This window comes from Nicotiana tabacum, chromosome 8 (genome assembly GCF_000715075.1).
Source record: "Nicotiana tabacum cultivar K326 chromosome 8, ASM71507v2, whole genome shotgun sequence".
Taxonomy (NCBI): domain Eukaryota; kingdom Viridiplantae; phylum Streptophyta; class Magnoliopsida; order Solanales; family Solanaceae; genus Nicotiana; species Nicotiana tabacum.
In genome coordinates this window covers 184,193,260-184,221,060 of record NC_134087.1, presented here as the reverse complement: position 1 = coordinate 184,221,060, position 27,801 = coordinate 184,193,260, and the positions used below count along the sequence as shown (strand labels likewise).

The 27,801-nt window shown below is 41.0% G+C and overlaps 1 pseudogene; it reads right to left on the bottom strand.

Moving 5' to 3' along the window:
* Positions 1–12,798: 12,798 nt before the first annotated feature.
* LOC142163440 (uncharacterized) overlaps positions 12,799–27,801 on the bottom strand; it is a 61,018-nt pseudogene continuing 46,015 nt past the window's right edge.

Genomic DNA, 27,801 nt, shown 5'->3' with positions numbered 1-27,801 from the left:
TACATTTAAGTTCTAGGTCGCCCACCAGTATAATGCGGGAATACATTTAAGTTCTAGGTCGCCCACCAGTATAATGCGGGAATACATTTAAGTTCTAGGTCGCCCACCAGTAAAATGCGGGAATACATTTAAGTTCTAGGTCGCCCACCAGTATAATGCGGGAATACTTTTAAGTTCTAGGTCGCCCACCAGTATAATGCGGGAATACTTTTAAGTTCTAGGTTGCCCACCAGTATAATGCGGGAATACATTTAAGTTCTAGGTCGCCCACCAGTATAATGCGGGAATACATTTAAGTTCTAGGTCGCCCACCAGTATAATGCGGGAATACTTTTAAGTTCTAGGTTGCCCACCAGTATAATGCGGGAATACATTTAAGTTCTAGGTCGCCCACCAGTATAATGCGGGAATACTTTTCAGCTCTAGATTTTGGAATCAGTAACCTCACCTGAAGGCGGAAGGTTACAACAGAGACCCCCAAGCAGGAAACAATAAAATCCCCAGCGCAAAGAAGCAGTTTGGGAACGTTATAGCACGCCCAACATAACAAACTATGATACCACTGAAGAAACCATTGGAAGGTTTAAAGAAGAGGGCCATGTTCCTAGCAGATCAAGAAAAGTGATGAAAACTGGCATTCAGAAAAAGCAAAGGGCCAGCATCATCTCCCAAGTTCACAAAATAAAGGCATCAGAGGAAAGCGTTAGCCGACAAGGAAGCAAGGCAACAAGAACAAGTTGAAGATAGATGAGATCTCATACTCTAGCTTAGCTTCTTGTTTTTCCTTTCAAGAACAATGTAACAGGGAGATTGGTTGAGCGGTAGCATCCTACAGCAGCATGCAACAGCGCACAATAGCAGCGAACACTACAATCACACGATAGTCCCAGCTACCAAAATTTTCCCGAACTACATTGACCTGATTCCTGTTCAGCCCAGGATATGTAGGAAACCTTTGAAGCAAAGGTTCGGTCAAATCTTTTTCAAAAAATGCTTCACACGGAGTACTCGGACGAGCAAAAATCGCCCGCTTTATCTTTGCGCGAAAACCCTTCGTGTCTTCGTGCAAAGAGGGGCAGCTGTAAGCACGTGATTTTTGTTTCACGGACAATCACTCCAAAAGAAAATAAAAATAGAGACAAATGACTTCGTTGTACAATTTTTCGAGTTTTCCGTGACATGTGTTGTTAGTCATTTGTGGGTCTGTCCATTTTGCATTTAATCATTATCAAACAAAATACAAAAATATGTATGCATTTCTAGGTTGTAATTTAACCATTTAAATTTTTTTTATATAGGTGTGTGAATAATTGGGTTAAGTATTGATTAATAGGTATTTCAAATTCATTTTTTAATTTAGTTGTATTTCAAAAAATTAGAAAACAAAAAAAAAAGTGCAAGAAATCGGATTGGGCCTATGATATTTCAAAATTTTGAAGGCCCAAAACCAGTCCAAGTCAGCCAACCCAAGACCCATCCGCAGGTCATCGAAACGACGTCGTCCAATACCAAGACTACGTCGTTTCAAGGACGGCTCATCTCAGCCGTTCCAACCAATCCAATCCAACGGCCCAGGCTCCCTGTCAGTAACCCGTTTCCAAACCCGACCCAAGAACCAGTCCGAACCAACCCCCAACCGAGGCCAAACGGTGTCGTTCCGTTCTAAGTAAAAGATCTTGGCCATCAATCTCGATGCATCCAGCGGCCAGGATCTAATTACTCTTTACGTATATAAACTTAACCCTTCACCCCACGCCCCTATCCGAACCCCCCCTTCACTCGTCTCCTTCCCCAAGCTTTGAACCCCCAAACCCTAGCAGCCGCCCTGATATACCTTTCACCAGAACCCGACGGCATGAACGTCGGTGACCACCCCCTTCACACCCCTGAAACATCCAACCACCCTGAGCACGAATCCACTAACCATGTACCTCGAATCACCTCCCATCGTCTCGAATCTGGATTTGAAGATTCGAGACAAAACTCGATCTATACCAAACCTCACCATCTTCGTACCAGACACTCCCATGACTTCCCTCGTGACCAAACCAAGCTTGGTTTGGTCCGAATCTACCCACAACTTCTAAAAAACCAGATCTGAAAATCCAGACCCTAGAACACATGAACCTGTGGAATCTGGCCAGTCTTGACAGGGGTCTGAGGTCTAATAGACCTTAACCAAGGTGTTCTCATGTGAGAAAACCCTGGTTAAAGTTTGTTCGGTCTCAAATGGTCAAAGTTGAGTCAGATTTGGGTCAGTTTGGTTTAAACATTTTTCGGTAAGTTTTTCTTTTCCTTTTTGTTTTATTCAACTGCTAATTAAGTCGTTAGCATGCTTTGTTGTGATTGTTTGTTATTTTCTGATAGTTTTCTTAATTTCTTCCATCTCTGTCAAAGACCTTTTTATTTGGTCGATTGTTTTCTGTGTATGATTTGAATGTATCCTGTGATAAGCATGTCCGATTAGGATAGTCGTCGCATAAATAACTTATATAGGTTCCCAGTGATTGACCAAAGTTGTCTGAAGCCCTTTAGGTCCTTGTATGTAGTTGTTTATATGAACGACCGATTGTTACCTGTTATAATTAGTATAGTCGACTTGATAAATGTTGTCGATTAACTTCCTACGACTGAATGCTCAAATATTCTAATTCGTACAACTTCACGTAAGTGAATGAACCAGTTGATTGTTAATTGGATGCTTGGCATTAGCTGTGACTACTAGCTTGTAACTGCATTGTAAACAAATCAAAAGAATCAGGCTAGGGCAGTCTTGAATTGAACTTTCAGAAGTTCAAAATGCCCTGATGCTGCAAGGGGTTTAGGGCAGTAATAATCAAGGTTAACAAGGGTAGTCTGGGGTTCGAGAAAAATAGGAAAAAGCTTAGTTTAAGTAAGCTGACAAGTAGGGTACTATATTGGGATTAAACTAATACCAATGGGGAACAAGACACAAGAGTATGGGGTTTAAAATGAATACTAAAATGAGCCCATAACTCTTGATTAAAGAATAAGCCAGGCGTGGGGAACAAATGGCTGGCATCAAAAGATGCTTAGGCATGGGTTTAAAGGGTATGGGCAGTCTGCAAATTGGCAGAATCCAGGCAGCTTGACTGCACTGGTTGTTTGTCTTATAAAGAGGCCATTTCAGAACTTAAAAGGGGCTGAAAATTTGGTCTTGAAGAGAGGTCCTGTGAGTTGAAGAAAACTGGAAAAAAAACAGAAAAAAATTTCCAGAAATATTGTAACTAAACACTGTCTGAAAACTACAGAAGAATTCATATTGGTCGAGCTGTCTTGGCCAAGTTCTGTTGTTTGCACTGATTGAGCTGCTTGTGATTGTTGAACTGCTGGTGTTGCTGCATCGAATACTCTATTATTTCTTTTGTTTCACTACTCTTTTCTGGGATTACTTGTTTGGTGCTCGACCATCTGTTGGTTTTCTTTGTTCTGGAAACTGTTGCTGTTTGTCTGTGGACTGCGGAGAACATTTGTGGTTGTTGGTTTGCTGCTGTGTTTGTTGTTGTTTGGTTGTTGTTGCTGTTGCTTGTTGCATACTACTCAACTGATTACTCTCCTTCTTCCTTTCCTTTCCTTACCAGGTACACGACTAATACCACCAATGTAACTTGAAAGTTTGAGCATGAATGCAAAAGAGAAGACCTGCAGATTGTCTTTATATATACATGGACTGTTGTATTAAATGTCATGTATTATATAATAGTTACATTTTCGTTTGGACAATAGAAGTAGCCTGCATGCCTAGTATATCAATGTAGGTTAGTGAATGCTAGTTCATATATGTATGCTGTTAGATGAAAATATTCCCATTGCAATAAGTCGTATCTTAGACTTAGTTTGATTGTGTAGTATATTCTCTAATGTAGGTCAAGTATGAAAACTATCCACTACTAGTTAAGTTCTCTCCCTTCTGTCAAATTGTCGCATATAAGTTGATAAACTCATTTTTAGAACAAAGAACCAGTTCAGGGCCTCAACCTCATGAAGGTCGAGCCCAGATCGAAACAGACCAAGCAGGCCCGTATCGGATAAACAGTGGCCCAAGTCTGGCCCATCTCGCATGAGCTGGGTTTGGGCCCATAATGTTCGATTAGTTGTCCATGGGCGTGATCACGTTTTTTTTTATTATTCTGTAAAAGCATTTTGAATCTTGCTATAAATAAGCCTGCAAGCATGTAACTAATTTGGGCTATCTACTATTTTCAATTAGTATAGACAAACGCGACAAGGAACGTAGTTGCTATAGGATATCCTTTTAAAATAAGGACGAGATGAGCCTCGACAAAAATAAAGAAAACGCACAAATTGCGGGGCCATCGTTAAATGTATATATTGAAGCATTCAGTCCCTGAGGTGGGTCGTTTAGCAAATCTCACGACCTCCCGAAATAATAACGCGGTAGCCTCTTTAAGCGTGTATTTAATAATTTTACCTTCTTAAATTCGGGTGCGCATTTATGTGACCCAAATCCAAATCTCGACGGATTCGAAATGTGTTTCTAATCATGGGTACATTGATTGTGACGTGGTTCGAGATGCATGTCCATGACGTCGCAAATTCCTTTTAAAAAATAGAACGAGACGAGCTTCGACAAACAAAATGTACAAAGCTGCGGGGCCCTATAGAAACGTATATATATCAAAGTATTCAGAATTCGGGACGTGCCGTTTAGCGAATTTCACGGTTTTTCCCAAAATAATAACACGATAGTCTCTTTGGGTGCGTATTTAATAATCTACTTTCTTAAAACTTGGGTGTGCATTTCATGCGACCCAGATCCAAATCCCAAAACATCAAATAAATATGTTCCGGATTGCGGGTGCATTTTATGTGACGCAGTCCAAAGACATGTTTTAAGCGATGTTCACATTCTTTTAAAATAATAATAATAAAGCGGTAAAAAGTTAAAATTTGCACATAAGTTCATATTTGTATAAAATCAGATAATCAAGCCAAATATAACAGTTGAGCGACCGTGCTAGAACCACGGAACTCGGGAATGCCTAACACCTTCTCCCGGGTTAACAGAATTCCTTATCCGGATTTCTGGTACGCAGACTGTAATATGGAGTAATTTTTTCCTCGATTCGGGATTAAAATTGGTGACTTGGGACACCCTAAATCTCCCAAGTGGTGACTCTGAAATAAATTAACAAATCCCTTTCGATTGTCCTTTAATTGGAAAAAACTCCCTTGCGCCCTCGCGGGTGCGCAAAAAGGAGGTGTGACAGTAGGTACCGTAACATCATATCTTTTCTTCTTCACTTTCAACTCTCTGAAGTAAAGGGAGAGTGTGTTCGGAAAGGGGAAGTTTGTTTTTGTTTCGTTCCCGACTTGATAAATCACCCTCGACATTATGTTTCCCACATTCAGAGGGAAGCCCGCCATGATAGCTGCCACCAAGACAGCCCGAGGAAGGGGGACGGAGTGATCGTGTGTAGACGGGTTAAGTCGAATACACACGAAGGTTAACCACCCTTTTGCTTCAAAGTTGAGGGTGTTCCGCAAAATCTTTTCCGGTGCCTTCAACCACACAGAGATTGTACCTGGAGCTGCTAAATGCTCGTCCAACCACGGACGAACCTCCTCTTTCAATGCCAGCTTCTCAAGATATTGAGACTCGTCCTCATCTGCAAACCCCAAAAAGTCATTCAGCGACTTCCCATCAAAGACTACTATCTTGTCCCTTACTTTTGTTGTTTTAAAGTTCCGAACTGTGTGGTGAACATTGCAATAAAACTCCTTCACCATATGCTCGTTTTCAAATTCGACTCTCTCTTTGAAGAATCCCCAACCCTCTCTAGTGCGGAATTGTGCTTGCATGTGAGGGTTGAGTGGGACAAGATCGGCGTCTATGAACCGCCTTTCCGGAATCAACTTTCTCTTCGGCCACCATTCCCTGAATTTGTGGAAAGCGACCTCGCTGACAAACCTATCCTCCCATGCTTCTAGTTTCCTGGTTCTCTCTATACCTCCAACCTGTGGTTCACCCCTTCGGCATATCCTCCACTATCCCCTGATATTGAAGCTGTGGGAGACGTGGAGTAAGTGCTCCCCTTGTCTTTTTCTGCTCCGAACTCATCAGACGAGTCCGAGATAACATCGACCGGCTCCTTGGAAGAGGCTATATCATCATGATCCGGGGAAGGAGGGTCACGGAGTTGGAATGAAGTGGCCCTATGTGTTGGAGAAGACTCCGAGGTAATGCTCCGTGACGAAGCATACTCACTCCCCGTGGAGTGAGATGCAGCTTTATCTGCTTCCCTGGTCTTAGGATTTAGCTTTACAATTCCTTTTCCCCTTCCCCCACGGGAAGAACCACCTCTCCCGGATTGTATTTGTTTCCCCGTTCACTTCTTAGCTACATGTTTTTGAACCATTGTCTGCAAGGAAGACATGTCTAGAATTGTTAGTAAAAGCACATGATATGAAATGGACAGTTCAATTGAATGAAAGAATTGCAGACACAGTTTCACAGATAGAGGAACGCGGACCGCACCAAAAGGCACGCGGTCCGCGCAGTTTACTGATTCACACAATGGTTTCTCTGAATGAACCGATGCGGTCCACACTGTTTTGTGTTGCGGCCGCGTAGCTTCATCGCGGACCGCACAGAAATGGACGTGGACCGCACAGGTGAACTGCCAAAATGGTGACTTCTCTGAACTTTTCACACGCGGTTCGCACTGTATTGGACCGCGGCCGTGCTAGACTCACGCGGACCCCATAGAAATGTCACGCGGACCGCATGGAGGCGATTCATCATAGCACACAAAAATAAGCCATGCGGACCGCGCAAAAAATGTTGTGCGGCCGCATAGGGCAGATTTAACTGAGGCGGAAAACAATTTTCTCTTTAAGTCCCATTTTGATCGGAATTTGACCCCTCAGTGTCCCTACTCAATTAATTACATGGATTTATGCCCCTAAGTCTCACTAAACAATAGAAATCCAAACTAACAGTCATTAAGAATTAGTGAAAATAAGAAGTTATACTAGTAGAGAGTAATGAGAAGAAACAAAAAATTAGGCTATGCATGAAATGAACAAGATTTGTTACCAGGGATTAGTGAAAAATCGACTAAATGAGCAGGGAGTGCGGATGAACAGTGAAAATTTAGAGCTCCAGATGAAAATTTGCGAAAAGGTTCAAATGAGGCCCAAGGCTTTTATTTATAGAAAAACCCTGGGGCTTTCAGCTTACCTACCAGCGCGGCCGCACAAAAATGGCCGCGGTCCGCGCTGGTTTTCTTTTAGTCACAGTTTGACTACTCAGCTCATGCGGACCACACTGCTTTGATGCGCGGCCGCGTGGGAGTTCATCAGAGACTTGGTAATTCTAGATTCTCAAACGCGGACCGCACAGAAATGGACGCGGTCCGCGTTGAATTTTTTCTGAGGATGAACTCACTGCTGCTCAAGCCCACGCGGACCGCACTGCTTTGATGCGCGGCCGCGTGGGGCAATTTCCATGGACTGATCATTTTTTTTTGTACTTCTTCCCTGCACTGGTTCAACATAATCCCTGCAACACTTCACAAATTATCAGCTCAAAAATCCTACTCTACAACAGAAAAACAAAGAAAAGGAAAAAGACATGGGTTGCCTCCCACGAAGCGCCTGATTTAATGTCGCGGCACGACGCATGTTACCATCACAGTCATTTCAAATGAATGCGCGCCACCACGTGGCTGTCATCAATCTTTCCCAAATAATGCTTGACGCGATGCCCATTGACTCGGAAGACTTCACCATTTTTATTTTTGAGATCAGCGGCACCAAAGGGAGTTATCCCAACCACTTCAAAAGGGCCACTCCACTTGGACTTCAACTTGCCCGAAAATAACCTCAACCGGGAATTGAAAAGAAGAACCATATCACCCACTTTGAATTCCTTCCCTCTGGCATACTTGTCATGAAGGTACTTCATCTTGTCCTTATACAAGGACGAGCTGGAGTAAGCATGAAACCTAAACTCATCAAGTTCATTCAATTGCTCTACCCGAAGATTTGCAGCTACATCCCATTCTAAGTTCAACTTTTTCAGCGCCCACATAGCTTTATGTTCCAATTCTACTGGAAGATGACAAGCCTTACCAAACACCAACCGGTACGGCGACATACCAATTGGTGTCTTGAAAGCTGTACGATAAGCCCAAAGAGCATCATCCAATTTCTTCGACCAGTCAGTCCTATTTGCATTGACAGTTTTAGATAAAATACTCTTAATCTCACGGTTGAACACCTCAACTTGGCCACTCGCTTGAGGATGATAAGGAGTGGTTACCTTGTGATTTACCCCATACTTGGCTAGCAGAGAGTCAAAAGCCCGGTTGCAAAAATGAGAACCCCCATCACTAATTATGGCACGTAGAGTGCCAAACCTCGTGAAGATACTCTTTTTCAAAAATGACACCACACTTCGAGCTTCATTATTTGGCAAAGCTATGGACTCAACCCATTTCGACACATAGTCAACCGCTACCAAGATGTAAGTGTTGCCACAGGAACTTACAAATGGTCCCATAAAGTCTATCCCCCAAACATCAAAGATGTCAACCTCTAGAATTGTGTTAAGGGGCATCTCATCTTTCTTCGAAATTCCTCTGGCACGTTGGCATTCATCACATCTTTTCACGAAGTCACCGGCATCCTTGAACAACGAAGGCCAATAGAAACCATAGCTCAACACTTTAGATGTCGTCCTTACCCTGCCATGATGGCCACCATAGGGCGAAGAGTGACAAGCTTCCATAATACTCAGTTGCTCTTCTTCAGGAACACACCGGCGAATTACACCATCGGTGTAGATTTTAAAAAGATATGGCTCATCCCAATAGTAATCCAAGCAATCCCGCTTGAGCTTCTTCCTTTGGTTAGAAGAGAGCTCATACGGAACCACACCGGCAACAAGGTAATTGGCAATGTCGGCAAACCATGGCATGTCTAGCATTGAAACCGAGAGGAGTTGTTCATCCGGAAAAGCATCATTTATCTCAAGGCCATCCAAAGGCCTCCCTTCCTCCTCCAATCGAGACAAGTGGTCCGCCACTTGGTTTTCACTACCTTTTCTATCAATGTTCTCCAAATCAAATTCTTGAAGAAGAAGCACCCATCTCATTAACCTCGCTTTATAATCTTTCTTCAACATCAAATACCTAAGGGTGGCATGATCGGTATGAATAATCACTTTGGCCCCCATAAGGTATGGGCGAAACTTCTCCATGGCAAAAACAATGGCAAGCAATTCCTTTTCGGTGACCGTATAGTTCCTTTGAGCTTCATTCATTGTCTTACTTGCGTAGTACACCGGATGGAACATCTTGTTGATTCTTTGGCCCAAGACCGCCCCCACCGCAACATCACTAGCGTCGCATATGAGCTCAAAGGGCAAGCTCCAATTTGGTGCGGTAATAATGGGGGTAGTCGTCAACTTTTGCTTTAGAAGCTCGAAAGCCTCCATACATTTCTCATCAAACACATATTTGGCATCTTTCTCAAGCAATTTACACAACGGGTTAACTACCTTAGAGAAGTCTTTGATGAATCTTCGGTAGAAACCCGCGTGTCTAAGAAAACTCCTCACCCCTTTGACAGAAGTAGGGGAGGGAGCTTCGAGATAACTTCAATTTTCGCTTTATCAACCTCAATCCCTCTTTTTGAAATTTTGTGACCCAACACAATGCCTTCTTCTACCATAAAATGGCATTTCTCCCAATTGAGAACCAAGTTTGTGTCTTCGCATCGGGCCAATACACGATCCAAGTTTTGCAAGCAATCACCAAAAGATTCCCCGACCACACTAAAATCATCCATGAAGACCTCCAAAATGTCTTCCACCATATCGGTGAAGATTGCCATCATACATCGTTGGAAAGTCGTCGGTGCATTACATAATCCAAATGGCATTCGAGAGAAGGCGAATGTGCCATAAGGACATGTGAAAGTTGTCTTTTCTTGGTCTTCCGGGGCAATGATAATTTGGTTATAGCCTGAATACCCATCCAGAAAACAATAGAAAGTCCGGCCTGCAAGACGATCAAGCATTTGGTCCAAGAACGGCAATGGGAAATGATCCTTTCTAGTCCCCTTGTTCAACTTCCGGTAGTCCATGCATACCCTCCAACCCGTCACAGTACGAGTCGGAATAAGTTCATTATTGTCATTAGTCACTGTGAGCACGTGATTTTTGCCTCATACAAATTACTCCAAAATAATTCCTGAAATTAGGTTTTTTCTTTAATTATGTGTTATTTTTAGGAAATATTGTACGGATTTCCTGTTTGTTTGCATAGGTATATGTGCGTGAGTAATTTTATTAATTCATTTAAAAATACAAAAAAATAAATAAATAATATAATATGTGCATTTAAGATTTAGTTTTTCAACTTAGGAATTAACAGGTTTGTTTTACAGAAAGAAAATCACAAAAAAATATGCATATGTGTTTCTTGCCATTGTGTTGATTTTATTTAAATTTTTAATTTGAATATTAACTATTATAGGTGTTAAATAATATGAGTATAATTTTATTTTTGATTTTTACAATTTATTTAGATTTTTTGTCTAATTTTTGTAATTAAAGAAAAATAGAAAATGAGTCATAAATGTGAAGGAAAATCGGACCTGGACCGAAATCCAGACCCAAACCAAATTAACCCCCCTCACAGCCCAATCCAAACACCCTTTTTGCCCGGTCCAAATCTCATAAGACATCCGAACGACGTCGTTTCAGCAGGCGATCAATCACGGCCATTGATCCTGCATGATCCAACGGCTCAAAGGCCGTCTCCTTTACCCATTCCCTGGCCCGACCCGTTGCCCGGTTCAAACCAACCCCCAATTAAAACCAAACAACACCGTTCCCCTCAAAGGAATTGATCCAGGCCGTTGATCTCGCATGATCGAACGGTCAGGATTCATTTTTCCCCCTAGTATATATAATTAAACTCATCACCCCACGCCCCCTAGGCCATACCCCCCCCCCATTTCCCCTTCGTCTCTGATATTCAGAGACCAGATGAACCCCACCGTCCACCACCGTGCACCGCCCACCGGAAATCGCCTTGCGGCGATTCCGGTTGTCCAAATGACCCCATCTTAACAACATAGCTTCCCCACGACATCCTCTTTACAGATCTGGTGTTAGTTTCCCTCGAATCAGGCCCCAACATCTCAAATCTTCGATCAAAGTTTGGTCTGAAAACCCAACTTTCTCCGATGACTTCCTAATTAACACCATAGTTTCCCCTGTCCATCCTCGTCATGAACCTGTTAGTAGCATAGTTCGAATCTTCCTAGAACTACTCGAATCTTCATTTAAAGATTCGAGTAAAACCTAACCCTACCCCAACCTACCCCAAACTCACACCAGTTATCCACCTGACCTCCCTCGTGCCTAAAACACCATTGGTTTGGTTCGAATATGTCTAGAAATGTTCGAATTTTAGATCAAAGAATCAGCAACCCTAAAAATCCAAATCGTGGAATTTGCCCAAATTAAATGAGAGATTGAGGTCTAAGAGACTTTAATCGAGGTATTCTCAATTGAGAATACTTCGAATAAAGTCTGTTCAACCTCAAAAGGTCTGAATCCTAGTTTGAGCCTATGTCTGTATGAGTTCTGAAGGTTGGAGGTATTTTTCCTTTTTCTTTTCCTGTGTTTATGGTTTTTGTTTATCCGTGTATTTGTGTAGTTTAGTTTTGATTAATTGTCCACATTCTTTCAATTCATCTTTTCATTCCCAGTATCCCTTTTATTTGGTTGAATTTGTTTATGTTCTTTGTTGTGAATAGTTATAGGATGTCTAATCAATTCGGATAAGTTCGTCGATTAGTTGTTAAAACCTCTGTTCTTGTCAATGCCGATTGAAATTGCTTGATTATTTATAGACTGATTGTTGACAATTATTGTTGGTAATCAGTTGATTAGTACTCGTCAATTAAATCGTTCTTGTTTGTAAATCAATAAGTTCGTCAAATGGATGTGGTGTATGTTGATCTCTAGGCAATTAGTTTCAGGGCATTGTCAATATGCTGACAATGTTCCTGCATTCATGTTGATCTTAGTTCGATTTTCAATTTCAGTTTAAATGGTTTTGCTGAGTTCTGTGTGGTGTTAATATGTTTTTATTCAAGTTCAGTCTGTTAGTTCCAATCAATCTGTGAGGATAGGATGGTTGTTTGATTTATTTTAGGAATTGGTTGTTAGCTGTTAGGCAGATTAGTTTAGATAATTGTTAAGTGTGGGCAGTTTGGTTAGGGCAGTAATAGTAAGGGAATTTCAGGGGTGTTTGGGGAATAAAACAGTTAGCATGATACTTTATTGCTAGTGCTTTATCAGTGGGGTATTAATTAATCCTAATGGGAAACCAAAGAAAGTGGAAGGGGCTGAAATTAAGGGGAAAAGGTATCCTTAGTGGTTTGATTAATTGAAAATCCAGACTTAGTGTTATTTGAGTGGAAATTTCTGATTTTAAAAGGGGAAAAGGGGTCCGGGCAGTAGGCTGAAAAGAAGGAAAATAAGTTGTATAAGAAGAGGTGTTAGGGACTGATTTCAGCAGAGAATAGATAGAGAGGAGGACAGACAAGAAGAAGATAGACAGAGAAAAAAAACAGAAAGAGAAAAACAGGAAAAAAAAGAGCACACACACACACACACAAAAGAAAAACATAATAGAAAAAATAAGAGAAGTCAGAAATATTGTTTCCTCATATCTATCCTGGTTTGTCTGGTGATACTGTTTGATTGAATCTGAAATTTTCATAAAATTTCTGCTACTGTTCGTTTGGTTTTTCACGGGTCTTGTTGTTTTTGCTCAAATCTGCTGAATCATTGGCATTTTTCTGTTGTTGGGTTTCTGTTGCTGCTATTGCTGAAGTATTACCTCTTTTACCCTCATTTCCAGGTGCATATCTGTAGATTCATGTCATGAAAAGCTTCAACATTGCAAGTAAATGAAGTTTGGAATTGCAATTATGTCCTCTACTCATTTAAATCTATTAGTTAAGTTTCAGTTTTGTTTTAGTTGGTTAATATAGTATTATACTTGACATGAGAACTATTAGCCAATTGGCCTTTTGAAGTAGTATAAATTCTGCGGTAATCTTATTTATTTTGAAGTTTAGTGATGACATTTATTTTCGAATTGTCAAGATAGGGAACATGGCAGAAAGCTGGCCATTAATTAAATCTTGTGATCTTGTTGGCTAAGTATAGGATAGTATGGAAATATCAAGAAACTACATTACTAGCATATCTCGTCAAACATCCGATTTTTGTTTAAAGCTAGATGATGTAAGTTGTGTTTTGTTCGTATATGGCGTGATAACGGTTATGTGTATAACCATAGGTGAAAGGTGAATTGATATAATCCGTTACGTTTACGATATTGGAATATTACGGATGGTTCAGATGTATAATTACGTTACATGTAATGTCATTTTATTAAATCAATTTGTAGATTAGTTTTTTTTTCTTAATAACAAATGGCCCATTTATTTTAGGAATGCGATTAATTCATTTCTTAAAAATAGTATATAAAATAATGTCAATAATTTTACAAAATGTAGATTTATTATTTGTAAATAGCTTGCATAAGCCGAGATAAAGAAAATTGGCTTAATTTTATCTATCCCAAATTCAATCATTGTAAGCAAATTAACCAAATAATTAGAACTTTGGACTAAAAACAAGTTGATGAGAAGGAGGTGGGATTTATAAATACGAATTGCAACATTTTAAGTCAAAGATATACAAAATAGAGTTCGCTCCGAATAGAACAATGAAAATTCTTCGAAAACTATTAGTTTGCTTATCAATTAATTCTTTCCTAGTTTTGCACGTAATTCGTTTTTGTTTTGGTAAATTTTCAAACATATACACTTAGTCTTAATCCTAGGAAAATAACAAACAATTTGTGCATATAATTATCAAGTACTAAAAATACATAAACAAAATACGGATACTGTATTCACGATAAAAATGGTAGTTTTAGTTGCACGTTGTTTATTTTTCATATCATTAAATCTTTAAATTTGAATAGTTTTTAGGTATATAATTCATACGTTTAAAATATAACCTGTGGTCAACACCTAATAAATTTTGAATTTTTTTCAAGAAATTTGGAGGCGACCCAATCGGTGATTTCCCATGACTTTCACATTTAAAAATAGATTGACATAATAAACATTTGTAGAGAATATATATTACCATCAAGAATATTTTGTGTAATTAGGGATACGTTCGCGTGACCTAATTACATTTTCTAAAGGCAGTTCGGATTATGCGTTCGCACAACTTTGAGCAAATTTTTAATAAAAGGGGGTTCTTCGGAGGATATTAAATTAATTTCATATAACCCGAGATGTGCAGTTCACTATTTAATCATACAAGAGTGACGAATGTTCTTAATTTTATTTTAAGCACAATTTCGAACATAAGTTTTTTTTTATAATAAAAATATAAAAAATATTATCAATCTTATTGTATACACGTATGCGTGACACGATTCTTTACATTTATAAAATATATATATATAATACGAATATACGTACGCGTGATTCGTTTCAAGAAAGGTCTATAATTGTAAACAATCTAAACAAAAGCGGTAACAAAATCATGCAACAAGAAAAAATGTATTTAGTAAGTCGAGATAATTAAGCCAAGTATAAAAATGGTTAAGCGACCGTGCTAGAACCACGGAATTCGGGAATGCCTAACACCTTCTCCCGAATTAACAGAATTCCTTACTCGGATTTTTGGTTCGCAGAATGACAAACAGAGTCATATTTTCCTCGATTCGGGATTAAAACTGGTGACTTGGGACGCCATAAAATTCCCAGGTGGTGACTCTGAAATAAATAAACAAACCCCGTTTCGACTGTCCTTTAATTGGAGAAAACTCATTCACCACTCGCGGGGGCGGAAAAAGGAGGTGTGACAGCTCTGGCGACTCTGTTGGGGATGAAGACCCAGAACCACTGGTTCAGGGTTCAAGAATTCAAGCTTAAAATAGCTGTTATAGTTGGCTTTGTTGGTTATCTGATTTGCCCACATATTTGTTCTTAATGTACTAAACGTTGCTTTTACCGCTTTAATATTATCTGAATTGTGTATATAAAACTGCTACGAAACCCTCCTTCTTTCTGAGTCTTCTGAATTTATGGTGCACACGTGCGCGTGGCCCACCTTTCTGTTAGAAGTCATACCAAATAAGACGAAGTTGGGACAAGTAACTAGGCCGGGTAGACTTTCGTGCTCCCGGTACGTTGCCCCCACTTCGGCTCAAACTGTCCGTTTGGGTAAGCCAGGTCTAGAACAATCTGCCTCAGGTTTTTCACTTAGAATAACTCAGCCTCGTACCGGATCCCTAGTAGGAACGTCTATTTGCATCATGTACATTTGACCTTGGAGACTCAACATAGGGTTGGGTCTGTCTAGGACAGGTGAACCCAAAATGAAAAGACCATCCTGATGCATCCTACTCGCTACTTGTGCATTCATTTGCCTCGGATTTGCTTGTTGACCGGCTTAATTGAAAAATAAATCATTGTGAGAGCCGAGAAATAAAATGGGTTGTTTTAGAAAATTCCTAAAATAGTTTTAAATTTGAAAAAAAAAAGAAGAGTTAAATAAAAAAATGATTTTTCTTTTTATGAGTGTCTGTTTTCAAAATGAGTTTTGATTTTGTTAAAATTAATCGCAGATACAAAATGAGCACCACCCAAAACCCACAATTCGCAGATGTAGATTAGTTTCTATTTCGGCTTCAGATGTGGTGGCATGAGTCAGGAGAAGATGGTCAGAAATGGGTCATTAAGCATTTGGGAACTCTCACAGATATTATGAAAGTTAAACCACGTGATGATTTGATTGCGGCGTTAGTAACTTTTTGGGACCCTGTTCACAATGTCTTTCGTTTCTCTGATTTCGAGCTTACTCCTACATTAGAAGAGATAGCTGGATATGCTGGTTTTGATGGAGATTTGAGAAATCAAAATCTGATATTCCCAAAGGCTCCCTCAGTGCATCGATTCTTTGGTCTTCTGAACATCAGTAATCAAATCAGAAAAAGCAATGTTGTCTACGGGTGTTGTTCTTTCAACTTCCTATATTCAAGGTTCGGAAAGCCGGACGGATTTGAAATCCATGAAAAGGGCCTTACTAACAAACAGAACAAAGACACCTGGCAGATTCACCGTCGCTTCGCTTTCATGGTGGCTTTTCTGGGAATCATGGTCTTCCCAAACAAAGAACGAACAATTGATATTCGCACAGCGAAAGTCGTACAGGTCCTCACTACCAAGGAAAATCACACCCTTGCCCCGATCATTCTCTCCGACATTTATCGGGCGTTGACTTTATGTAAATCAGGGGCAAAGGTCTTCGAAGGGTGTAAAATTTTGTTGCAAATATGGATGATTGAACATCTCCAACATCAGCCCAAGTTCATGCAGTATGGTCCAAGCAATGATAATTTTATCGAGAGTTATGAAGAAAGAATAAAAGATTATAAGTCTCCAAAAGGGATAGAAGCATGGGTATCTCATCTAAGATCTTTAACGGCAAGTCAAATTGAGTGGACTTTGGGATGGCTCCCGACAAGAGAAGTGATACACATGTCAACCTTGAATAGTTATTTGCTGCTATTGGGATTGAGAAGCGTCCAGCCATATGCGTCGCAGAGAGTTTTAAGACAACTAGGGAGATACCAAGTGGTACCTGATGATGAGGATTTGAGTATGCAAGTAATCGAGTTACACCCCGAAGCCACTCTTCCCGAGGCTTTAATTCATCAGATGTGGAATGGATGTCAATACTTGAAAGATGATACTCAAGTTCCAGACACAACAAAAGGCGAGATAAATCCAGGATATGCAAGATGGTTTGAGAAACGATCCCGCGTGGATGATGCACCAGAACCCGATCTAAGAAGGCCAATAAAAAGACCCCATGTTCAAACCTTTAACGATAAAATCCAAGAGCGATTGATTTGGGGAGAAAAGGAAAAGGGATACAAAGCGACTATCCATGCCTTAAAGGAAAGTTTGAGGAACCTCAATTTGGAGAAAGACTTACAAGCACAAGAAGCAGAAGGTGAAAAGAAGAGTTTGGCTTGTGAAAATAAAAATCTTCACGCTCAATTTCAAAAAGTGAAGAAAGCTTCTGAAACACCAATGAGAAGTTGGAAAGATCAAAAAATCATCGCCAATCTTTTGGAAAAAATGCAAGATTATGATTCCATTTTGGCAAAAACCGAAAAGGCGTTGAGCAAAGCTAAAGAAAGAATCCAACAATTACACGAGGAGGCCAAATCTAATAAGGAATGCCAAGTAAGGCAATCCGAAGAAGACAGGGCACAATTCAAGAAATAGAAAGACCGTTGGATGCATTCAGAAGCTCAACTCCATGCACAATTGGAAGAAGTGAGAAGGTACAATAGAGAACATCAGCACGCAGACATCGACAGAGAAAGAGCACAGGCAAGACTCGATCAGGCCAGACTCCGAGCTCAATTAGAGTCAGATTTAGATCGTGAAGACCGTATCAGAGATATAGCCACCACTCGCCAACAGCAACTACAAAACCAAGACCAACGTCTCCAAGATTTCAGGGCACAAATCCATGATTTAGCGGTTTACACCTTTCAAAGTTATGTAAACTGCCAAGGGATGGATTATGAAAGGTTTATAGAGCATGCACCTATTTCTGCCCGTCATCTGGCAATGGAGTTAGAAAGAATGTATCGCACGCTAGGAGGTCAGCCGGGTCAAGCCCCACCGTGAGCAGATGATCCAATAATTGAAAACAAAAGTGGGAAGTGGAGCATGTTCAGAGCTGTTAAGAGTTGTGTCTTTTGTTTGATTTGGGTTTGTGTCAAGTTTTTAAACAATTTTCTTATAATGTTTTCCAAATGTAGTGTTTGTTCCATCTTTGTATTATTTCAAGAATAAATAAAAGTGTTGACAATTGCTTTACGGCCGGAACTACGCACGGTCTGATTCATGCGGGGGCATGATACGTAGGCAATCTCTATAAGATTCGACCACAATCATAAAAAGGAATAAAATAAAGAGTGAGTGACAATAAAAAGAAAGGTCAAGAAAAGCTGGGATGACATAAGCAGCCGAGCAAATGCATGATAGAAAAGGGTTATTTGTCTAGGAACATTGCATCTCAACGTGTAATTATATATGTGTTAAACTCTCAAAACTAACAAGTTTGTTCATTTCCAGAATTCAAGCAGTTAGTTTTTCTAAGAGTATACTGGCATATTATCATTATCACACCAGATCAAAAGGACCGATACCCGAAAGCATGTCTATCCCGGATGTCGACACAGGTATTGAGATAGAGGAGATGGATGTCGGTAAAATGAAAGAAGAGATGCTTAAACTTAAGCAGCAAATGGCCGAGATGTATCGGGCCTGGTCTACAGGGCAACCACCCCCATCTTACCCAGCTAACCCTGCCTCCACCACATCGCTAGCCTAAACTCAGGATAGTCCTACCACTAAACTATCCCCGAGTTTCCCCATCTACCAGCACTACCGAGGCACCACCTCTCATACACCGCAGTCTCCACCTCCTAAATCAGTTCCATAGCCTCCTCCACCAGTAACTCCTATCTTTGTGGCACCTCCCACAGCTACATTCCATAAATCTCCTAGTGAGCCTATATTCCAGGCCTAGGAGAACCAATACTACCCCCCGGAGCCCACTTTCAAAGCCTCCGAAATCCATTCATTTACTCCCCGTTTTGACCTCCCAACAGAAATTGACAAACCAGTCAAAAATACCGAACAAGAAGAGATGTTCAGGAAGGTCAAAAGCTTAGAACAATCGTTCCGAGACATGCGAGGGTTAGGAGAGCAGGTCAGTGTGGCCTACAAGGACTTATGTTTGTTCCCAAATGTGCAATTACCAGTTGGTTTCAAGATGCCCAAATTTGACCTATACAACGGGCACGGCGATCCAGTAGCCCACTTGAGGGGTTTCTGCAGCAAGATGCGAGGAGCTGGGGGAAGAGACGAATTATTAATGGCTTACTTCAGTCAAAGTTTGAGCGGATCAGCTTTGGAGTGGTATACCCACCAGGACCATGGGAGATGGTACACCTGGGATGACCTGGCACAGGCATTTGCTTGTCACTTCCAATACAATCTGGAAATCATCCCAGATCGACTATCCTTGACAAAATTTGAGAAAAAGCACAATGAAAGCTTTAGAGAGTATGGTTTCCGGTGGAGGGAACAGGCAGCAAGGGTGGACCCTCCAATGAAGGAAAGTGAGATGGTAGATTACTTCCTACAAGCCTTGGAGCCTACTTACTACGCCCATTTGGTTTCAACAATAGGAAAATCATTCAACGAAGTAGTGAAGATGGGAGGTATGGTGGAAGAAGGCCTCAAGACGAATAAAATCATGAGTTATTCGGCTATTAAGGCAACTACTCAAGCTATTCAAGGCGGAGTAGGAGGGATTGGAAAGAAGAAAAGGGAGGAGGCGGCGATGGTTGATTCAGGAACTTGGTCAAGATCCAGAGGTTCACCTCATTACTACAATTAACATCGATCCCACCAATCAACTTACCACCACAATTCACCCCAACACTACTATCACCCGTCAGAACCTCATTTTTCCGTCAACCATGCGCAAGCATACAATCAGTCACCTGCCCACGCTCATTGGCGTGCTCCTGTCATACCAAGTACCTATCCTTATCCGCGAACCTACCCCGGACCAGGTTTCAGGCCTAATCAAGCACTCAGGGGTGAAAGGGTGCAGAAAAAGAAAACCTTCACTCCATTGGGAGAATCCTACACTAGTCTGTTCCACATGTTGAGACAGTTAGACATGCTAAGGCCGATACAATCCAAGCTGCCCAATCCTCCTCCAAAGAATCTGGACTACACCGTTAGCTGTGAGTATTATTCTGGTACACCATGCCATGATACAGAAAGGTACTGGCATTTAAAGAATGCAATACAAGAGCTGATTGATACTAATAAAATTTAAGTTCAAACCCCCGAAGCTCCCAATATCAACAGAAATCTAATGCCAGCCCATCAGGAGGCCAATATGATAGAAATAGTACGGGCTGATGTGGAAACAAAGAAGCCGTCACAAACCGTCATGATGATTCGGTCTCATGAAGCCAAGCCAGATGAACAGTTAGCAGAGGAGAAGTCGGTACCTAAGCAGAACAAAAATGGTGATGAGGCATCTGTGGTAGTTGAGAAGGGATCTTCGAGCAAAGTTGCCACGAAGCAGGAGGGGTTAAAGGTGATTGTACCAGGGGTGGCCAGCAAACCCATCATAGTCGTGGAAGGAGCCCGTGTAGATCGGGTTATTATCAAGCCAGTAACCCAGTTACCAGTGATCAACAACAAGGCTATTCCATGGAACTACGAACGGGTGACAGTAATGTACAAAGGAAAAGAAGTCAAGGAAGAAGTCTGTGAGGTGCAAGGCTTGACTCATTTCGGAAGATGTTTTACTCCCGAAGAGTTAAGAAAAACTAAAAATAATCCAACACCAATGAATAAAGTCGTGACTAAAGAAGAAGCGGAAGAATTTTTGAGAAAGATGAAGATGCATGACTATTCTATCGTGGAACAGTTGAAAAAGATGCCCGCTCAAATTTCATTATTGTCATTGCTAATCCATTCTGACGAGCACCGTCAAGCTTTAATGAAGATCTTGAATGAGGCACACGTTCCTGATAAGATCTCCGTGAATCACTTGGAAAAAATAGCCAACAAAATCTTTGAGGCAAACAGAATCACATTTTCTGATGATGAATTGCCTGTGGAAGGTACTGAGCACAACAGAGCTCTTTACCTCACCTTGAAATGTGAAAACTCCGTAGTGACCCGGGTGTTGGTTGACAACGGGTCAAGCGCAAACATCTGCCCTCTCTCCACTATAAGAAAGTTGAAAATAAAAGAGGAGAGGATCCAAAAGAATAGTATTTGCGTACGGGGATTTGACGGTGGAAGCAGAGATTCATTTGGCGACATAGTGCTGGAACTGACAATAGGGCCAGTTGAATTCACAATGGAGTTTCAGGTGTTGGATATAGCTGTTTCTTATAATTTACTGTTGGGTCGACCATGGATCCATGCTGCTAAAGCAGTCCCGTCAACACTACACCAGGTGGTCAAGTTTGAATGGGAAAAACAAGAAATAGTTGTGCATGGGGAAGACAGTTTAAATGCTCACAGCAATGCCATTGTACCGATCGAGGGAGTAGAAAATGACCAGGGACCATGGGTTTACCAGGTTTCCAACACAATGTTGGTAGAGAAAATTCTGGAGGGGAAATACATTCTGAATCCAAAGATAACCGCCGCATCAATCATGGTAGCCTATGAAATGTTGAAGAATGGTTTTGTACCCGGAAAAAGTTTGGGCTCATCTTTGAAAGGCATTATACAACCAGTATCTCTTCCCGAGAACTAGGGAACATTTGGATTGGGATTCATACCCACTGTCACAGACGTGAGAAAGGCCAGAAAGCCAAAACAGAAGGCATGGGTCCTTCCAAAGCCAGTACCACATCTATCAAAGTCTTTTGTCAAGTCCGGTACCAGAAATCACCCGATAACAACAATTCCTAAATCCATGATTAATCCTGAGGAGGAATTAATTGAAAGATTTGAAAAGTTGTTTGACGATGTGAACATGGTGGAAAGCGGTGAAGGTTCTATCTACGCGGAAGTTCAATTCGTTGGGCCAGAGACAAAGCTTAATAATTGGAAAGCCACTCATCTCCCCATTCGAAAGGAGTCTTGGTAGTTTATTTTGATTTTCCTTCAATTTGTTTGGGTTACTTCAGGGTTGTAATCCAAATGTTTATCTTACAGTCTGTTTGAAGTGTGCAAACCTTGTTATCTTTCATCATCCAATGAAATACAGTTTCCTTTTCATTATCATTCCTGATAGTTTTTCTTTTCTTTTTCTTCTTTTTTTTGTACAGTCTTTTTTACGCTGGCTCTAGTGAAATGGCATGCATAAGGAATCCTCAGCCCAGTCTTAAAAATCAATCTAGTTTCGAAATAATAATTCAAGAAGTATATTGTGATTATGAATCAGAATATGATGAGGATGAGGCTTTCGAAGAGATTAGTAAAGAGTTAATTCATTTTGAAGAAAAAACCAAACCTAACCTGAGTGATACCGAAGACATCAATCTAGGAGACACAAATAATATCCGAGAAACTAAAATAAGTGTCCACCTCGAACCAAAGATCCGGGAAGAGTTAATTAAAGCACTCATCGAATTCAAAGATGTTTTTGCATGGTCATATGACGACATGCCAGGCTTGAGCACTGATTTAGTGGTTCACAAATTGCCCACTGATCCAATGGTGCCTCCTGTCAAGCAAAAGTTGAGGAAGTTCAAGACTGATATGAGTGTAAAAATTAAAGAAGAAATCACCAAACAGTTGGATGCAAAAGTCATTCGGGTCACTCGATATCCTGTTTGGTTGGCTAATGTCGTTCCTATGCCAAAGAAAGACGGCAAGATTAGAGTATGTGTCGATTACCACAATCTCAACAAAGCAAGTCCAAAGGATACCTTCCCATTGCCCAATATCCATATTTTGATCGATAATTGTGCCAAGCATGAGATAGGATCGTTTGTGGATTGTTATGTCGGGTATCATCAAATTCTGATGGATGAAGAAGATGCAGAAAAGACGGCATTCATCACCCCATGGGGAACTTATTGCTACTGGGTAATGCCATTTGGTTTGAAGAACGCCGGGGAAACTTACATGAGAGCAATGACCACGGTGTTTCATGATATGATACATAAGGAGATTGAGGTATACGTGGACGATGTGATTATAAAATCAAAGCATCAGGCCGACCACGTTGGGGATTTGAGGAAATTCTTCCGGAGACTTCGCAGGTACAACCTCAAGCTTAACCCTGCCAAGTGTGCATTTGGTGTTCCATCTGGAAAGCTATTGGGATTCATAGTCAGTCGGCGAGGCATAGAGCTAGACCCATCAAAGATCAAAGCCATCCAAGAATTGCCACCTCCAAGGAACAAAACTGAAGTAATGAGTTTGTTAGGGAGGTTGAATTACATCAGCAGGTTTATTGCTCAGCTCACGACAACCTGTGAGCCTATTTTCAAATTGTTGAAGAAGGATGTTGCGGTCAAGTGGACTGATGAGTGTCAAGAAGCATTTGATAAGATAAAAAGGATACTTGTCAAACCCACCCGTGCTGGTTCCGCCAGAGCCAGGAAGACCTTTGATTCTTTACTTGACAGTCTTGGAAAATTCATTTGGTTGTGTATTGGGGCAACATGACCTCACCGGCAGAAAAGAACAGGCCATCTACTACCTTAGCAAGAAGTTCACAGCTTATGAGGTTAAGTACACTCATCTGGAAAGGACATGTTGCGCCCTAACTTGGGTAGCTCAGAAATTGAAACACTATTTGTCATCCTACACTACTTACCTCATTTCGCGTCTGGATCCGTTGAAATATATTTTTTAAAAGCCTATGCCAACAGGGAGACTTGCAAAGTGGCAGATATTGCTCACAGAATTTGACATCATCTATGTGACTCGGACTGCAATAAAAGCCCAAGCATTGGCCGATCATTTAGCCGAAAACCCGATCGACGAGGAGTACGAGCCATTGAGAACTTATTTTCCCGATGAAGAAATAATGCATATCGATGAGATGGAGCAAATTGAAAAACCTGGCTGGAAACTTTTCTTTGATGGGGCTGCTAACATGAAAGGAGTCGGGATAGGAGCTGTAATTATTTCTGAAACCGGGCATCACTATCCTGTTACGGCTCAACTTCGATTTTATTGCACCAATAATATGGCTGAGTATGAAGCTTGTATTTTGGGGATAAGGCTAGCTGCAGACATGGGTATCCAGGAAATCTTGGTCTTGGGAGATTTGGATCGTCTAGTACATCAAATTCAAGGAGAATGGGAAACACGAGACCTGAAGCTCATACCATACCGACAATGTTTACATGATCTTTGTCAACGGTTTTGATCAGTGGAGTTCAGGCATATTCCAAGAATCCATAACAAAGTCGCCGATGTATTGGACACCTTGGCATCAATGTTGCACCATCCGGACAAAGCTTATGTGGATCCACTGCATATTCAAGTCCACGATCAACACGCTTACTGCAACATGGTTGAAGAGGAATTTAATGGTGAACCATGGTTCCACGACATCAAGGAGTATATCAGAATGGGGATATATCCAGCGCAAGCCACAGGGGATCAAAAGAGAACCATTAGGTGGTTGGCAAATGGATTCTTCTTAAGTGGAGGAGTTTTGTATAAAAGAACACCAGACCTTGGATTATTAAGATGCATAGATGCTAAACAAGCTACGGCTGTCATGTCTGAAGTACATTCGGGAGTTTGCGGACCCCACATGAGCGGATATATGATGGCAAAGAAAATTCTCCGAGCTGGTTACTATTGGCTTACCATGGAGCGAGATTGTATCAGTTTTGTGCGCAAATGTCATCAATGCCAGATACACGGGGATTTGATTCATTCTCCACCATCCGAGTTGCACACAATGTCGACACCATGGCCCTTCGTCGCTTGGGGCATGGATGTCATTGGACCAATTGAGCCAGCAGCATCCAATGGGCACAGGTTCATTCTGGTAGCCATTGATTATTTCACCAAATGGGTTGAGGCCAAAACATTCAAATCGGTGACCAAGAAAGCTGTGGTAGATTTTGTTCACTCAAATATCATATGTCGATTCGGAATCCCGAAGGTGATCATCACATATAACGGTGCTAATCTTAACAGTAGCTTAATGAGAGAGGTATGTCAATAGTTTAAGATTGTACATCGCAATTCTACCCCATATCGGCCCAAGGCAAATGGAGCGGTCGAAGCAGCCAACAAAAACATAAAGAAGATACTTCGGAAAATGGTAGAAGGTTCAAGACAATGGCACGAAAAATTATCATTTGCGTTGTTGGGATATCGCAATACTGTTTGCACTTCAGTAGGAGCAACTCCTTATTTGTTGGTATATGGCACTGAGGCGGTAATTCCTGCAGAAGTTGAAATTCCTTCCCTTCGGATCGTCGCCGAAGCTAAGATTGATGATGATGAATGGGTCAAAACCCGTTTGGAATAGTTAAACTTGATTAATGAAAAATGATTGGCAGCAGTATGTCATGGCCAATTGTATCAAAGAAGAATAGCAAGAGCATACAACAAAAAGGTGTGTCCCCGAAAGTTTGAAGTGGGGAAACATGTGCTGAAACGTATTCTTCCACATCAGGTTGAAGCAAAGGGCAAATTTGCCCCGAATTGGCAAGGACCGTTCATTGTGACCAGAGTATTGTCCAATGGTGCATTATGTTTAACAGATATTGAAGGAAAATGCATAGACATGGCTATCAATTCTGATGCGGTAAAAATATATTATGCATGATTTTTCTTTGGTATAGTTATTGAATGTTTGTATTTGGCATTATTTCGAAGATTGGAATGACAAAGGCAATTCATTCTACTATCTAAACATTGTACCCTTTGTTCCCCCTTTGAGCCATATTTGTTTCTTTCCTACCCTCTTTTGGAATCAATTAAAAAAATTATTATTATTGAAGTGAACTACGTTTGACCTGATTCCTCAAAGAGGATACGTAGGCGCCTCACGGCTCGGTCATAGGGTGCATAATATGCATAATATGCATAAAATGAAACATCAAGAGACCCCCAATCAAGAAACTGGGGCAGGAATTGTATTGGCAATAAGAAAAATGATTCCAAGAGTTGTAATTTTAAACCCATTTCAAAATTGTTTAACTTTTGATACCCTTTCATTCCAACCACATACCAAAAGACCTTTCGATCAATCTTAGAAAAATGCAAAGTCAAGCAAATGGAGATGGTTCATAACACTCTGGTCCAAACAAGAAAAAGCGATGAAAATAAGAGAGTCTTATAGGTGAAAAACCGCACAGGCACCATGAGACGACGGAAGCTGAGAGAAAGTAAAATGAGAGAGTCTTATTGGTGAAAACCTTCGCAGGCACCATAAGGCGAAAAGGAATTAAGAAATAAACAAATAAGGAAGGTTTGTCAGTGAAAACTCTTTAAGACACTGCAAGTCAAACAAGGTCCGTAAGTCGGCAAAAAGTAAAATTGGTTTGTGGAAGTTTTGGAAGGATTGAAAAGGAGATTGGTTAAATAGACTGGGCTGATTAATCCAAAATGCATACCCTGATCATTGGTGCCAGTAACTCCAATCAGATAAGTTCCTTATTCCTATCTCCAACAGTCATCCAAATTTGGATTTTTCTTTTCATTCTTAATTGTCGAAATCATCATGTTTTGTCACTAATAATCTTACTCATCTAAAGTTTTTTAGGTAAGTTTCGTTCCAAGCAAATAAAAAGGAATGTCAAGGTATACCACCAAGATTCAAGATTGCACAAAGCAAAATACGGCCATGATAGGCGGGAAGTAATAGGACGAAAATAAGATATGGGTGTGAGAAAAGTTGAATCAGAAAAGTGGTTCAGTAATGTCAGGAGAGACATATGATTACGATTGAAGGGGTTTGAAGTGAAAACAACAGTTGGGGATCCTACGGTTAAGGATCAATTATGAGGACAAAATAGTCTTTTTAACCACTCCAAGGCAGTAAAACAGGACAAAGAGAAACTCCACCCCCAGCAAGAATGCCACAACTAACCACCATGCCTTAAACTAACAAAATTTTCTTTGATTTTAAACAGGGGCAAAAACAATAGTTGTTTCAGGAAACACCCGGTGAGAGAAGAAGCAGGCGTCCACCTGGAGAATAAGGAAGAACAATTAAAATAGCAGTCAGGCGTCCCCCTGGAGAACAAGGAAGAGCAATGGAAGTATTAGCAGTCAGGCGTCCACCTGGAGAACAAGGAAGAGCAATGGAAGTATTAGCAATCAGGCGTCCACCTGGAAAACAAGGAAGAGCAATGGAAATATCAGCAAGCAGGCGTCCACCTGGAGAACAAGGAAGAACAGTTAAAATAGCAATCAGGCGTCCACCTGGAAAACAAGGAAGAGCAATGGAAATATCAGCAAGCAGGCGTCCACCTGGAGAACAAGGAAGAGCAATGGAAGTATTAGCAATCAGGCGTCCACCTGGAGAACAAGGAAGAGCAATGGAAATATCAACAAGCAGGCGTCCACCTGGAGAACAAGGAAGAACAGTTGAAATAGCAATCAGGCATCCACCTGGAGAACAAGGAAGAGCAATGGAAGTATTAGCAATCAGGTGTCCACCTGGAGAACAAGGAAGAGCAATGGAAGTATTAGCAATCAGGCGTCCACCTGGAAAACAAGGAAGAGCAGTTGAAATATAGCAAGCAGGCGTCCACCTGGAGAACAAGGAAGAACAGTTGAAATAGCAATCAGGCGTCCACTTGGAGAACAAGGAAGAGCAATGGAAATATTAGCAATCAGGCGTCCACCTGGAGAACAAGGAAGAGCAATGGAAATATCAGCAAACAGGCGTCCACCTGGAGAACAAGGAAGAACAGTTGAAGTATCAGCAATCAGGAGCCCACCTGAAGAATAAGGGAATACAATTCAAATTTTAAGTAATCAGGAGCCCCCCTGAAGAACAGAATGGCAATTTATTTTTTTGACATTGCTGGTTGAAGTCAAGAGCCCGCCCATATAATAGAGGAGTACACTTAGAGTCAATAAAGCAGAGGAATCCAACCGAATCCCCAGCAGGAAACAACAAGAATCCCAAACAGA